Source organism: Syngnathoides biaculeatus, chromosome 15, assembly GCF_019802595.1.
Source record: "Syngnathoides biaculeatus isolate LvHL_M chromosome 15, ASM1980259v1, whole genome shotgun sequence".
In the NCBI taxonomy this organism is placed as follows: domain Eukaryota; kingdom Metazoa; phylum Chordata; class Actinopteri; order Syngnathiformes; family Syngnathidae; genus Syngnathoides; species Syngnathoides biaculeatus.
Genome location: NC_084654.1, coordinates 2,926,300 through 2,940,577, shown reverse-complemented (window position 1 = coordinate 2,940,577; position 14,278 = coordinate 2,926,300). Strand labels below are relative to the sequence as shown.

At 43.0% G+C, this 14,278-nt stretch overlaps 1 protein-coding gene across 14 annotated transcripts in view; it reads right to left on the bottom strand.

The window, feature by feature from the left end:
• adck1 (aarF domain containing kinase 1) overlaps positions 1–14,278 on the bottom strand; it is a 163,662-nt gene that overhangs the window by 91,548 nt on the left and 57,836 nt on the right. For 2 of the 14 annotated variants that reach the window (XR_009798621.1, XR_009798620.1), the window contains 2 exons: positions 9,123–9,204; positions 6,883–6,998 (listed from right to left, as the gene is read on the bottom strand). The exons of 11 other annotated variants lie outside the window; for them this stretch is intronic. The gene's annotated coding sequence lies outside the window, so the exon portion shown is untranslated. Of the gene's footprint in view, positions 1–6,882; positions 6,999–9,122; positions 9,222–14,278 lie in introns of all 14 variants that reach the window. One more of the 14 variants, XR_009798622.1, reaches the window with a different exon arrangement.

The window sequence follows — 14,278 nt, the reverse complement described above, 5'->3', positions numbered from 1 at the left end:
GTTATAGCCAACCAGAGGTTTCTTTTCCTCAAACACAAACACACACAACATTGCAGGTAGTGAGTTTTTATAGAACATTTTATGAACTCTAACATGGAGAATTCACTAAAGGGAAAAAGTAGTAAATTTCTTTTGGTTTGTCCCATGAGGGGTCGCCAGAGCATGACATCTCAGATGAACGCTCAAATTTTTTTGGCACAGTTTTTACGCCGGATGCCCTTCCTGACGCAACCGTTGGGGAGTAAACGCTTAACTCACGACCCCCGGTTTACCAAACCAATGCTCTAACCCAGGGGTGTCAAACTCCCTTTGGTCTGCGGGCCGAATACAGCTTAATTTGAGATCAAGCGGGCCGGACCAGTAAACTCATTGCAAAATTACATAGAACTAACAATAAGACCACTTTTTTCCTTTGTATTAGTCACTAATACTAATAATTAGTGCAAAGAATGAGTAAATTATCAAAATGTTTATTAACAGAATTTTCCTTTTACATTATGAACAAGAGAATAACATAAGAACATAAATAAAGTATGTGCAATTTTAACAACTTTTACACAGTTAAACATATATTTAAGTGTGTTGTACATAAAACTGATCACAGAAATAGTAACAATGTTCCAAAAACATTTAGTACCAGCCTTGTGGAACTTAAAAACACTTTTTCAACATCTGGAAAGCAATTTGAACAAATGAATAACTTTCACAGCAATTATTCGTCTTGCTTGGAATTTGCCCTTGAAACTTGACATCGTTTATCCTGCACAAGTGCATCAATATGAGGCATCATGTCCTGAGAAGCACCCAATTTCAGAATCTCATTCAAATGCTTATGTGTGAGCTTTGAGCGCAGCTTTGTTTTATTAATGTTCATTAGTGAGAAAACTTGCTCACAAAGGTAGGTTGTCCCAAACATGGACAATGTTTTAGCAGCTAGTGCTGTCAATGCGGGATAGCCTGGTAGGAGGTACTTGTAAAATGTGTCCAAGCTTACAGAGGCAAATCTGTCCTTCAGTTCTACATCACACTGCAAATCAATGATTTCAAGTTTCATGGCAATGGGCAAATCAGAAGCTTTGACTGTGAATGGTGAGCGAAAAACTGCAAAATCTGTTTCGAGTTCGCTAAAAACCTGAAATCTTTTCTCAAACTCCATCAACAGGCCTGAAATCTTCTCTTTGTACCGTTTCACGTCAGAATTAACGCTTGCTGCGCACATATCTTTTAAACAGGGAAAATGAGCAGGGTCACCGCTTGCCACCTGCGTCTCCCATAACCCGAGCTTTAACTTGAATGCACATATGCTGTCATAATACTGTGTTACGATTTGTTTGCGTCCCTGCAACATTTTGTTAAGAATATTCAAGTGCTCAGTGATGTCAACCATAAATGCAAGGTCCTGCAGCCACAGATGGCACTGTAATTCCTTAACAGGTTTACCTTTTTTCTCCATGAATTGTCCACACAGTTCCACACAGTTTAAACTCATTAATCTATCCATTTCCTGAGCCGCTTATCCTCACAAGTGTCGCGGGAGCACTGGAGCCTATCCCAGCTGCCATCAGGCAGGTGCCAGGGTACACCATGAACTGGTGTCCAGCAATCACAGGGCACACGACAACAGTCACACTCACAATCACACCAAGGGTTAGAGTGTTCAATTTAATGCATGCTTTGGGGATGTGAGAGAAAACTGGAGTTCCTGGAGAAAACCCACACAGGCACAGGAAGAATATGCAAACTCCAAATAAACAGGGCCAGGATTGAACCTAGTCCTCAGAGCTGTGAGGCCAACGCTTTACAGCTGCGCCACTGTGCCGCCAGCTAAAACTCAATGGTTTAAAATAATCATTAAAGTGTATGTAACATAAATTTTCAAGCGCAAGTTATCTTATCGAGACAAAAATGTGTTCAACTGTACCATAAAATGAATGTCTTGTTCACTGTTTTTACTAAAAAATATAAGTATTTATGAATTAAAGTCCATGAACTTTGATCTAGTCTACCGTACCTGAAAAATGCCTGTAGCATTTCGTTGACGCCAAAGAAAACCCCATTCGTTTTGAGAATTCCTTCGTGATTGTAAGCTAAAACCAATCCGTAAAATTGGTGAAGACGTGGCGAGGTTCAGTTTTGTAGCAATATGCATTATTCTGGTCATGGTTTACATTATTTTCCCAAAGACCCAGGCCTCAGAAGACAGTGGGCTGTAGCTAATTTTTCCAAACCCAGTCAGCAGTCTGTCATATGCAGTGACATTTCACCCCGGACTGTTTTATTGGTGGACTCATCTCTGAGATGGGTTTTAAATGTAAAAAATAAATGTTAAAACCTGAATCACTACAGGACCATACAGCCAGTTCCGTTCTGTCACTGAGAAACATGTAGTTTCAGCTCCCTCCAAAGATTTACTATTGGGTTTAAGACTGGAGACTGGCTAGGCCACGCCAGAACTTTGATATGCTTCTTACGGAGCCACTCCTTGGTTTTCTGGCTAGGTGCTTCGGGTCATTGTCATGTCGAAATACCCAGCCACGACCCATCTTCAGTGCCCTGATTGAGGGAAAGAGGTTGTTCCCCAAAATCTCACAATGCATGGCAGCGGTCATCCTCCCCTTAATACAGTGCAGTCGTCCTGTCCCTTGCGCAGAAAAACACCCCCAAAGCATGATGCTCCCACGCTGCTTCACAGTAGGGATGGTGTTCTTGGGATAGAACTCATCTTCTTCAAAACACGGTTAGTGGAATTATGACCAAAACGCTAAATTTTGGTCTCATATGACCGCAAAACTTTCTCCCATGACTCCTCTATATCATCCAAATGGTCTTTGGCAAACTTAAGAAGGGCTTTGACATCTGCTGGTTTAAGCAGGGGAACCATGACGTCTTAGTATATTACCAACAGTCACCTTGGAAACAGTGGTTCCAGCTCTTTTCAAGTCCTGTCATGTAGTCCTGGGATGATTCCTCACCTTTCTAAGGATCATTGAAAGCCCATGAGGTGATATATTACATGGGGCTCCACTCTGAATGAGATTGACCGTCATGTTTAGCTTCTTCCATTTTTTAATAATTGCTCCAACAGTGGACCATTTTTCACCAAGCTGTGAACTTGTACAATTTTGTCTTTGGTGTTTTTGGACAGCTCTTTGGTCTTCGCCATGTTACAAGTTTGAGTGTTACTGATTGTATGGGGTGGACAGGTGTTTTTATGCAGCTAATGACCTCACATAGGTGCATCCGATTCAGCATAATATATGGGAAGACAGTTGGTCCCAATGACATACCAGTGGAGGTATGGAAGCAATTTGGTGAGGTGGATGTGGAGTTTTTAACCAACTTATTCAACAAAATACTAGCAGGAGAGAAGTTGCCAGAAGAATTGAGGAAAAGTGTGCTAGTCCCCATTTTTAAGAACAAATTTAATGTTCAGAACTGGGGAAACTGCAAAGGAATTGACCCCTCCATGGATATTGCGCAATCCGCGTCACTGACCAATCAGAGGCCAGAGATCTGCATAAACCAAAGCCCGTTTTTGCTCCCGCCATTTTCTCAGACAACATTGCTTGGTCCAGTATAGGTTTAGTTAGCGTTTTATCGCGTATTTGGGTTATTTAACAAAAAATATGGTTAAGAGGTGTAGTCACGGACTTTGTAATAGTGACGACAGGTATCCTGAAAGGCTAGTTGGTGGAGTTCGATTCGTACCCTTTCCAAAACCGAAGACCCAGTACGAGAAATGCCTTCGATGGATAAAACTTTGTGGAAGACCGCAACATCAACTAAACCCATCTAATATCAACCGGAACACGTTTCCACGAAGGTATGCCCTATATTTGATTTTTAATATAAGTCTCGTATAAATGAATGAGACGTTCTCCGCTAGCATAACATTGCTGCGTGTGAACGATTGACACACTTATTCTTTGTTGAGCGATATTTAGCGATGATCGGACTGCACAAACGTATCGATTTCTTGCTGGCTCGCGGCCGAAAGTTAACCAGACTGTGTTTGCACGAAGATATGCCCTAAATTTGATTTTTAATACACGTCTCGTATAAATGAATGAGACGTTCTCTGCTAGCATAACATTGCTACGTGTGAATGATTGAATGAAATCAGAAGCATGGCGTCTCTCTCAGTTAAGAATGTATGACATTTAGAATCTATATCGTTGATTTGAATGAAATCAAAAGCATGGAGTCTGTCTCAGTTCAGAATGTATTGTATTGTATTTGCCATTTTTACTGTTTGTCTTACGTCAGCGCACGTGACGTCACTTCAGGAGGCGTGGTTAAGTGCCCTGTACGGAGGGGTCAATTAAGATGATGAGCCACATAATGAACTTATGGAAAACGGTAGTGAAGGCTAGACTTACAACAGAAGTAAGTATGTGCGAGCAACAGTATGGTTTCATGCCTAGAAAGAGTACCACAGATGCATTATTTGCCTTGAGTATGCTAATGAAAAGTACAGAGAAGGTCAGAAGGCGCTACATTGTATCTTTGTAGACCGAGAGAAAGTCTCTGACAAAGTACCAAGAGAGGAACTGTGGTACTGCATGCGGAAGTCTGGTGTGGCGGAGAAATATGTTAGAATAGTACAGGACATGTATGAGGACAGAAGAACAGTGGTGAAATGTGCCGTAGGTGTATCAGAAGAATTCAAGTTGGAGGTGGGACTGTATTCAGGGTTCCGCGCTGAGCCCCTTCCTGTTTGCGGTAGTAATGGATAGGCTGACAAACGATCTTAGACTGGAATCCCGTTGGAACATGATGTTCGCAGATGATATTGTGATCTGCAGTGAAAGCAGGGAGAAGGCAGAGGAACAATTAGAAAGGAAGAGGTACACACTGAAAAGGATCGTGAAGTGTGTCTTCTGCTCATATTTAGTCATGACTGTATAACTCATGTTTGAAGCATGCCAACTCATCAGTTAACCTTAAGTGAATCCTGCTGCAATGTTTACGAGAGACGAGGACGGAGGAATGTGCTACCCGATAGATTTGGTTTAGTCATTTTGATGCAGATATTTTGTGATGCTCTTGGTTTAATCATTATGATGCAGATATTTACAGAGACAGTTGGCGGAAGGTGTCTGATGTTCTATGTGACAAAAGAGTATCCACTAGGATGAAGGGCAAAGTTTATAAAAGTGGTGAGGCCGGCCATGATGTACGAACTAAGAGACGGTGGCTCTGAAGAAACAATAGGAAATAGCTGAAATAAAGAAGCTGAGGTCTCGCTTGTTGTGAACAGGCTGGATAGGATTAAAAATGAGCCCCTTTCAAGGGACAGCCAAAGTTGGATGTTTTGTAGAGAAGATTAGAGAGAGCAGACTTTGATGGTTTGGACATGTTCGGAGGAGGGTGAGTGAGTATATTAGCAGAAGGGTGCTCAGGATGAAGCTGCCAGGCAAAAGAGGAAGAGGAAGACCAAAGAAAAGGTTGATGGATGTTGTGAGAGAGGAAACGAGGACAGTGGGTATTAGAGAGGAGGATGCACAAGATGGGCTGAGATGGAAAAATATGACGCGCTGGCGACCCCGAACGGGACAAGCCGAAAGAAAAAGAAGACTCATTTGAGAAAAATGTGTATGTAAAAAAAAAAAAAAAAAATCCGTCAGAGAAGTTTACAGAGGTACGTGTGTGGCAGCAATACACTTCCAGGACCGGAGGAGACGACTCCCTGTCCTATTTTTTTTTTCTCCAATCATAGTTAATGAAGGAGAGTTTGTGCAAAACCAGGGGTAATTTTTTTAAATAATGGTATTTGTATTGGAAAAAATCTGAGTGGGTCCATCACTATGTGGGATTTATTCTTGATTGAGAACAGATCCAGGAACGAAGTATTTGTATGTGTCCAGACTTTTAAATTGTTTCTGTGTAAATCTCGACTACTTATTCACCACATGCATGTGAATACCCAATTGTCCACGACAAGCGGAAGCGAATTAACAGTCAAATTTCTTATTGGGGCACAGTGGCTCAGCTCGTAAAGCGTTGGCCTCACAGTTCTAGGGTCCCGGGTTCAATCCCAGACCCATCTGTGTGGAGTTTGCATGTTCTCCCCATGCCTGCTTGGGTTTCCTCCGGGCGCTTCAGTTTCCTCCCACATTCCAAAACCATGCAACATTAATTGGACACTCTAAATTGCCCCGAGGTGTGATTGCGAGTGCGGCTGTTTGTCTCAATGTGCCCTGCGATTGGCTGGCAACCAGTTCAGGGTGTACCCCGCCTCCTGCCCGTTGACAGCTGGGATAGGCTCCAGCACTCTCCGCGACCCTCGTGAGGATAAGCGGTGAAGGAAATGGATGGATGGATTTCTTATCAGCGAAACATCCACTTCCGCATGAAATAAGGATCCTCTTTGTCAAGTGTCTCAAATTTTTTCACGTACCTTCATTTATTATCACTTTCTAAATGTTTAACAGTATTGGACAAAACTCTGGGTGTCGTGCTGTCAGGCATATTTTCTTTTTGTCTCAACGGATTTAACTTTCAACAACGGTTTGTTTGACCAGCAATATGGCGATGTAAACAAATATCATGTGACTGTATGACATAGGTGCATGATCTCTATAAGCAGTGAAGACCTGAAAATAAGAAAATATACACACGTGATTTTCCAGATTGGGACTTTGTTTGACTAAGCATTGATTGGACAAATGCTGCTTTTAACAGGAAGAATAATAACGTAAACAATTCTTTATTTAAATAAAACTGAATATAAATTGCAAAAAATGCTCTGATTTGGAAAAACAATCCTAATAATTTTTAAAATAGCTGGCTGTTTAAGATCCAGTCACTGCCGAAACTGTCGCATGAATTGGAGATCAGCAAACTCAAGTACTCATGAGTTCAGAGAGCTGGCAATAAAACCTGAGAGCACTGCAGTGGATGGTCTGGTTAATCTTCCATTTTCTGGTGAATATGTTGATTCTGATGGCGACGACTTTACTGTTATTTCCATGGTTATGCAGCATTTACAGGCACACCTGTGGATAGAATTTAAAAAAAATAAAAATCTGTTCCCATTCACAAACTTCTACAGCTCAAATGTGCATATCAGTCCAGTACACAGAACCATCCACCCAGTTTACATTTCTATTTTAACCATTTAGTGCCCAAACAAAACCCCAATATATCAATTTACAGCTTTTAGTATAAAGTTTAGTGGTTTTGCTCATGACATCTTGGGAAAATTGTGACTAAAATGGGGATGGCTGAGGCGTGGGTACTGTCTGGTTATGGCATCAATTTACCACATGTAATTCTATTTAGGGTGAAGCAAGTTATGACCAGCTATTGTTTTCAAATTAACGTGATGTTTTAAACCAATTTTGTTCATTAAAATCCTTATTTGTGGAAAATATACCAACATAGACTAAATACACGGCGTTTGCATGATTTTAAAATAAGAACCAAAAACTTTGTATATACAGTGAAGAAAATAAGCATTTGAAACCCTGCAAAATTGCAAGTTCTCCCACTCAGAAATCATGGAGGAGTCTGAAATTTTCATTGTAGGCGCATGTCCACTGTGAGAGAAACAATCTCAAAAGAAAAATCCAGAAATCACAATGTATGATTTTTTTTAACGATTTATTTGTGTGATACAGTGGCAAGTAAGTATTTGAACACCTGAGAAAACCAATGTTAATATTTGAAACAGTAGCCTTTGTTTGCAATTACAGAGGTCAAATATTTCCTGTAGTTATTCACCAGGTTTGCACACACTGCAGGAGGGATTTTTGCCAACTCCTCCACACAGAGCTTCTCTAGATCATATAGGTTTCTGGTCCGTCACTGAGAAAAACAGAGTTTCAGCTCGCTCCAAAGATTATCTATTGGGTTTATGTCTGGAGACTGGATAGGCCACGCTATAACCTTGATATACTTCTTACGAAGCCACTCCTTGATTTTCCTGGCTGTGTGCTTTGGGTCATTGTCATGTTGAAAGACCCAGCCACGACCCATCTTCAATGCTCTGACTGGGGGAAATAAGTTGTTCCCCAAAATCTCACAATACATGGCTGCAGTCATGCTCTGAGTAATAGAATGCAGTCGTCCTGTCCCATGTGCAGAAAAACACCCCCAAAGCATGATGCTCCCACCCCCATGCTTCACAGTAGGGATGGCGTTCTTGGGATGGAACTCATTTCGTCTGCTTCCAAACACGGTTTGTGGAATTCTGAAGAAAAAGTTCAATTTTGGTCTCATATGACCACAAAACCTTCTCCCATGACTCCTCTATATCGTCCAAATGGTCATTGGCAAACTTAAGACAGGCCTTTACATGTGCAGGTTTAAGCAGGGGAACCTTCCGTGCTTTGCATGACTTCCAACCATGACGTCTTCGTATATTACCAACAGTCACCTTGGAAACAGTGGTCCCAGCTCTTTTCAGGCCATTGACCAAGTCCTGTTGTGTAGTCCTGGGCTGATTCCTTACCTTTCTAAGGATCACTCAGTCCCCTCCATGTGATATCTTGCGTGAGGCTCCTCTCCGATTGAGATCGACCGTCATGTTTAGCTTCTTCTATTTTCCAATGATTGCTCCAACAGTGGACCTTTTTTCACCAAGCTGCTTGGCAGTTTCTCCGTAGCCCTTTACAGCCAAGTGGAGTTGTACAATTTTGTCTCTGGTGTCTTTGGAGAGCTCTTTGGTCTTGGTCATGTTGCAAGTTTGAGCCGTACCGATTGTATGGGCTGGACAGGTGTCTTTATCCAGTTAACGACCTCACACAGGTGCATCTGATTCAGGATAATACATGGAGTGGAGGTGGGCTTTTAAAGGGGGACAAACAGATCTTTGAGGGTCAGAATTCTAGCTGATGGACAAGTGTTCAAATACTTATTTGCACCTGTATCACACAAATAAATTGTGAAAAAAAATATTTCATTGTGATTTCTGGATTTTTCTTTTTAGATTATGTCTCTCACAGTGGACATGCAGCTATGATGAAAATTTCAGACCCTTCCATGGGAGTGGGATAACTTGCAATATAGCAGGGTGTTCAAATACTTATTTTCTTCACTCTACATTCAGGAGATTGACACTATTACTATTTATCAGTTTATGGTTAAATAAACAAAACAATAACTTTACAAATGCTTACCGGTCAGTGTTTCCAACACGAGGAATGTCGTCCTCCCTGGGTCTGTGTGGTAGCTCAGCACCTTCATCGGCTGCTATTTCCTCTGCATTTAAAGGGCTACTGTTATGAAATGGATGATTTTTAGTTTGTTATTCATGAAAAAACAGCCAATATGGGCCCACGTGTTTTTTTTCCCTACCACAAAACATGATTTTGATATATACAGCTTTTTGTAACTCCCGCCATGAAAATCCTCTCGAGTAACGTAAAGGACAGCGCCACCCCCAAGTGGACTCGTTTATTTCCATGAGTTTTGCCTCCGGGAAGATAGCTCGTTGTTCCTCCGTGTTTCCCAAAATGCCGGCTCATTGCATTGCTGGACATTGCTTGAACACTCAGGAGAATGGATTTACCCTTCATAAGTTTGCAAGAGACCCAGTTCGTTGTGAAAAATGGATTGCATGGGTGCAGAGGACGAGAGCTTTGTGGGTTCCAAATAACACGTATGTGTCTATACAGCTCCTAAAAAAAATAATAGTTTGGGGCGGACCACGTAATCAGTTTCTCATAACATAACAAAAGATCTGTGTACGAAATATGTCGATGTGCGCGTCGGATGCCGTCGGGCTGCTGCACGGACGACGGCGAATCTGAAGAACTCAGCCACAGTAATGAGCCCTGGCTCGACGGTGTTCATCAAGTACTGTCTCCCATAGTTAGGGCGCACCGCGTGTTTTCATTGGCGAATGTCCGGGTGACGTCACGGACGGAGGATGCAGCCAATATGGCGACCACTTGGATATCGTAGAATGACATTTATGCAACTTTGCGCATGGATGACGCGCTCTACGCTCACATTTATTTTTTCGTATAGACATTGAAGTGAATAATGTTACATGTATTTTTCATTACAATATCTATTTTAGAATGTTTATAGGGATGACACTTGTGTTCTGTCTAACTGGCCCAAACAGATAACCTTTAACACCTTTATAAAGCTCGTATTCATCACTGCCTTTGTGGGACCTTTCAGAATCATGTTCATCGCTCAAATTATCGGAACATTCAGCGTCGTTCTGTCAATGCAGTTGAATGGCCGCAATGAGGTTTATATTAACTACTGACGTCACGTCCATTCTCTGGTTTTTCCGCTATGTGGTCGTGTTTTCACGGCAAGTCCAGCAATGTGCAATCAATTTTTTCTCATAATCATAAAGTAAAAATGTCTCCTTCATGACGGATTTCAGATACAAATTCAGCATAAAAAACTATGATATAAGCAAAAGGTGCATTGAAGACTTTACATACCCTTTAAAGAAATTACTAAATTTCAGATAGCCCCTAGGTGTGATTATAAGTGCGACTGTTGTCTGTTTCCATATACCCTGTAATTGTCTGGTAACTAGTTCAAGGTGTACCCTGCCTCCTGCCTGATGACAGCTGGGATAGGCTCCTTCACTCCCATTGCCCTCGGGAGGATAGCGGCACGGGGGAGCAGCTGTATAGCATTAACCTAACAGTTCTGAGGACCGGGGTTCAAATTCCGGCCCCGCATGTATGGCGTTTGCATGTTCTCCTCTTACCCGTGTGGGTTTTCTTGAGAACAAGCTCTTTGTAAAATCAGTAAAATGTGAGTTCAGTGTTTCGATGACCACCTTTGTGTGTCAGATGGAGCTCAGATTCCGATGGGACCCAGCCAAGGTCGCCAGAGTCAGTGAATGGCAGAAGCCGTCAACACAAAAGGCAATCGTTCCTGAGCTTTGCAAACTTCTACCGTCGCTTCAGTCAGAACTGCAGGTGGGTTGCAGCCCCCCTCACCATCCTCACATCGACCTTGACATCCTTCCATTGGTCACAAGAGGCTGACCTGGCCTTCTGTGAACTAAATAAACTGTTTTCCTCTTCTCCTATCATTGATCTTCCAGATTCACACAACCAATGTATGACTGAAGTCGATAGCTCGGAGCTGGGGGTTGGCGCTGTATTGTCTTAGCATTCCCTGGAAGATGTTAATGTCCAACCCTCCACCTTCTTTTCTCATGGGTTGTCTCAGGCCGAAAAAAAATTTGGGATTGGAGTCAGAACTCTTGGCAGTGAAGATGCCATTGGAGGAATGGCAGCGTTTCCTGGTTGGTGGTGAACAACCATTCATTATAAGGACCAATAACAAGAATCTGGAATACAACTACTCTGCCAAGAGGCTGAGTTTGCATTAAACAAGATGGACTTTTTTTTTTTTTTTTTTTTTTTTTTTAAACCGGTTTGCATTCATCTTGTCCTGGCCTTCAAAGCTGAGAACATCAACTCTCATGGTTTGTCCTGACAATTTGTCTCAAGAGGGTGTTAAAAAGGATGCTGATCCCATCTTGCCTCCCCATTGCTTTGTGGACTACATCATATTGGATATTGAAGCATTGGAAAACTATTTACATGTTCCCGATACAGTCCACTATCACGTGCTAACAGTGGAACCTTTCCCCACAACTTACATGTCACCCTGAGATGTGCAGCTCACTTGGCCCTGTGAGATGGGGGTGACATTGTCAAGAGTCCAGCTCTTGCATGTGGGTGTGGCAAGAGTGCTTTAGAAGCTTGGCATATTGGAGTCAAGTAGCTGCATCTCCTCAATTTGATTACCTCCTCTTCTTCTTTTGGCTTTTCCCGTTAGGGGTCGACACACTGTGTCATCTTTTTCCATCTAAGCCTATCTCCTGCAACTTCCTCTCTAACACCAACTGCCCACGTCTTCCCTCACAACATCCATCAACCTCATTCAACTTGATTACCTCTGATTTCTCCCATTATGCTCTGGGCCACCAACTCATCAGCAGACTATCAATGCTCTATGTGGACTTCATAGACATACAGTTTTTGCTCCCTGAAAACTAAGATTGTAATTTGCTCCCTTTGCTCCTTGCAAACCTGCGCTCACTTCTTTCTGCTGAGTGACAACCCGGACTCTGACCCAAATAGATCTCTGGAAACCCACCAATCCCGGACAAAGACCCTTGGAATCTCTTTGCCCACCAATAAAAAAATGCTGGTTCCTACTAAGTGTACACAAACACTCGTTCATGAATTCCACCTTCCTTTTTTTTCCTCTGCAACTGGGTTTAACTCACAACATGAACCCCTGACAGCATTTTGAAAATTTCGTGTACCATTAGATGGAGGCTGTGTATGACTGGTGGTACTTGTAGCACATTTTGAGAGCCGCTGATCTACTTAAATATAAGGACTTTAAGAAAATGAAAGGATTATGTCACATTACCTTTGGCACTCTTTATATCTTAGTAAACTGTATCTTTTGCCTCCTCCTGAAGCAGTCACCTTATTGTGGTGGAGGGGTTTGTGTGTCCCAATGATAAGAGGAGCTAAGTTGTCTGGGGCTTCACGCCCCTGGTGGCATTGCCCACGGCAAAAAGGTCATAGGCAAGGGAACAAAGCACAGCTCCACAAACCCCAGTGAGAAGTAAACAAAATGGATCACTATATTCCTTGCTGGATGCGGGTCACAGGGGCCCCCTCTGGAACCAGGCCTGGAGGGGGGCTCAAATGTGAGCACCTGGTGGCCAGGCCTGCACCCTTGGGGCTCGGCTGGCCAGAGCCTGAAAGGGTAACGTGCGTCCCATTGTGGGAGGGGCCATAATGGTCCAGTGCTGGGTGAGCTGTGCATTAGCCAAAGGAAGGAACCTTGGTGATCCGATCCCTGGCTACAGAAGCTGGGTTCCAGGGACGTGTAATGTCAACGCTCAAGCAGGAGAGGAACCCCAGGTAGTATGTGAAGTCCAGAAATTCTGAATAGATATAGTCTTGCTCTGGTACAAGTGCCCATGAGAGAGGTTGGACTCTCTTCCAATCTGGAGTTGTCCATGGTGAGAGTTGCCAAGCGGGTGTGGGTATACTTATAGTCCCTTTACTCGGCACCTGTACATCGGGGTTCAACCCGGTGGACAAGAGTGTAGCTTCCCTCTGCCTTGGGGTGGTGGGTTCTGACTGTTGTTTGTGCCTGTGCACTAAATAACAGTTCAGAGTACCCCCCATTTTTAAAGTGCTTAGAGGGAGTGCTGGAGAGCACTCTCGCTGAGGACTCAGTCATTCTGCTGAGGGACTTCAATGCTCACATGGGAAATGACAGTGAGACTTATATAGCGCGTAATTGTAAAGATTACCCCCCCACCCCCATCAGAACCCAAGGGGTGTTCTGTTACTGGATTTCATGAATTGTCCATAACGAAGACCATGTTCAAGCATAAGGGTGTCCGCACGTGCACTTGGCACCAGGAGACCCGAAATCACAGTTCGATGATTGATTTTGTGGTTTTGTCATCGGACTTGTGACCACATGTATTGGAAAATCCTATCTCTGAAAAAAACTTTGCTCATGTACCAGGCCATGCGGGGGGCATTGAGTGTGAGTGGATAATGTTCCCCACCTCCATTGCTGAGGCGGCAGACCAGAGCTTTGGCTGTAAGGTGGTCAGTGCCTGTCGTGGCGGCAATCTCCAAACCTGTTGGTGGACACCAATGGTGAGGGATGCCGTCTAGCTGAAGAAGGAATCCTATCAGGTATTTTCGGCCAGTGGCACTCCTGAGGCATCTGAAGTTGTACCAGATGGCCAAGCAGAATGCAGCTTTGGTGGTTGCTGAAGCAAAAACCTGGGCATTGGATGAGTTCGTTGAGGCCATGATGTAAGATTTCCAGATGCCTTTGAGAAAATTCTGGTCCACCATCTCAAAAGGGGGAAGCGGTACATCTGGGGTAGTGTTCTGCTTTGTAAGAAGGGGTTCGGATGGTGTGTTCCAAATTACAGGGGGATCACACTCCTCAGTCTCCCTGTTACGGTCTATTCAATGGTACTTGAGAGGAGTGTGTGTTGGAAAGTCGAATCTCAGATTCAGCAGGAGGAATGTGGTTTTCGTCCTGGCTGTGGAAAGTCTCTCTAGTGGTCTGGAAACAGCCGGATGAAGAAGTTGGAGAAAGGGAAGTCTGCGTGTCTCAACTAAAGTTACTCCCCCACGACCTCCCTTCAGATAAGTGTGAGAATATAGATGGATATCTATTGCGTTTTTCATCAGTTATAAATTCATGATACTCAGCCAATTTTAACTCAATTAAAACTAAACCAATTTAGATGAAAATATCATGACTACATCTAATGATTTCATTATTTATC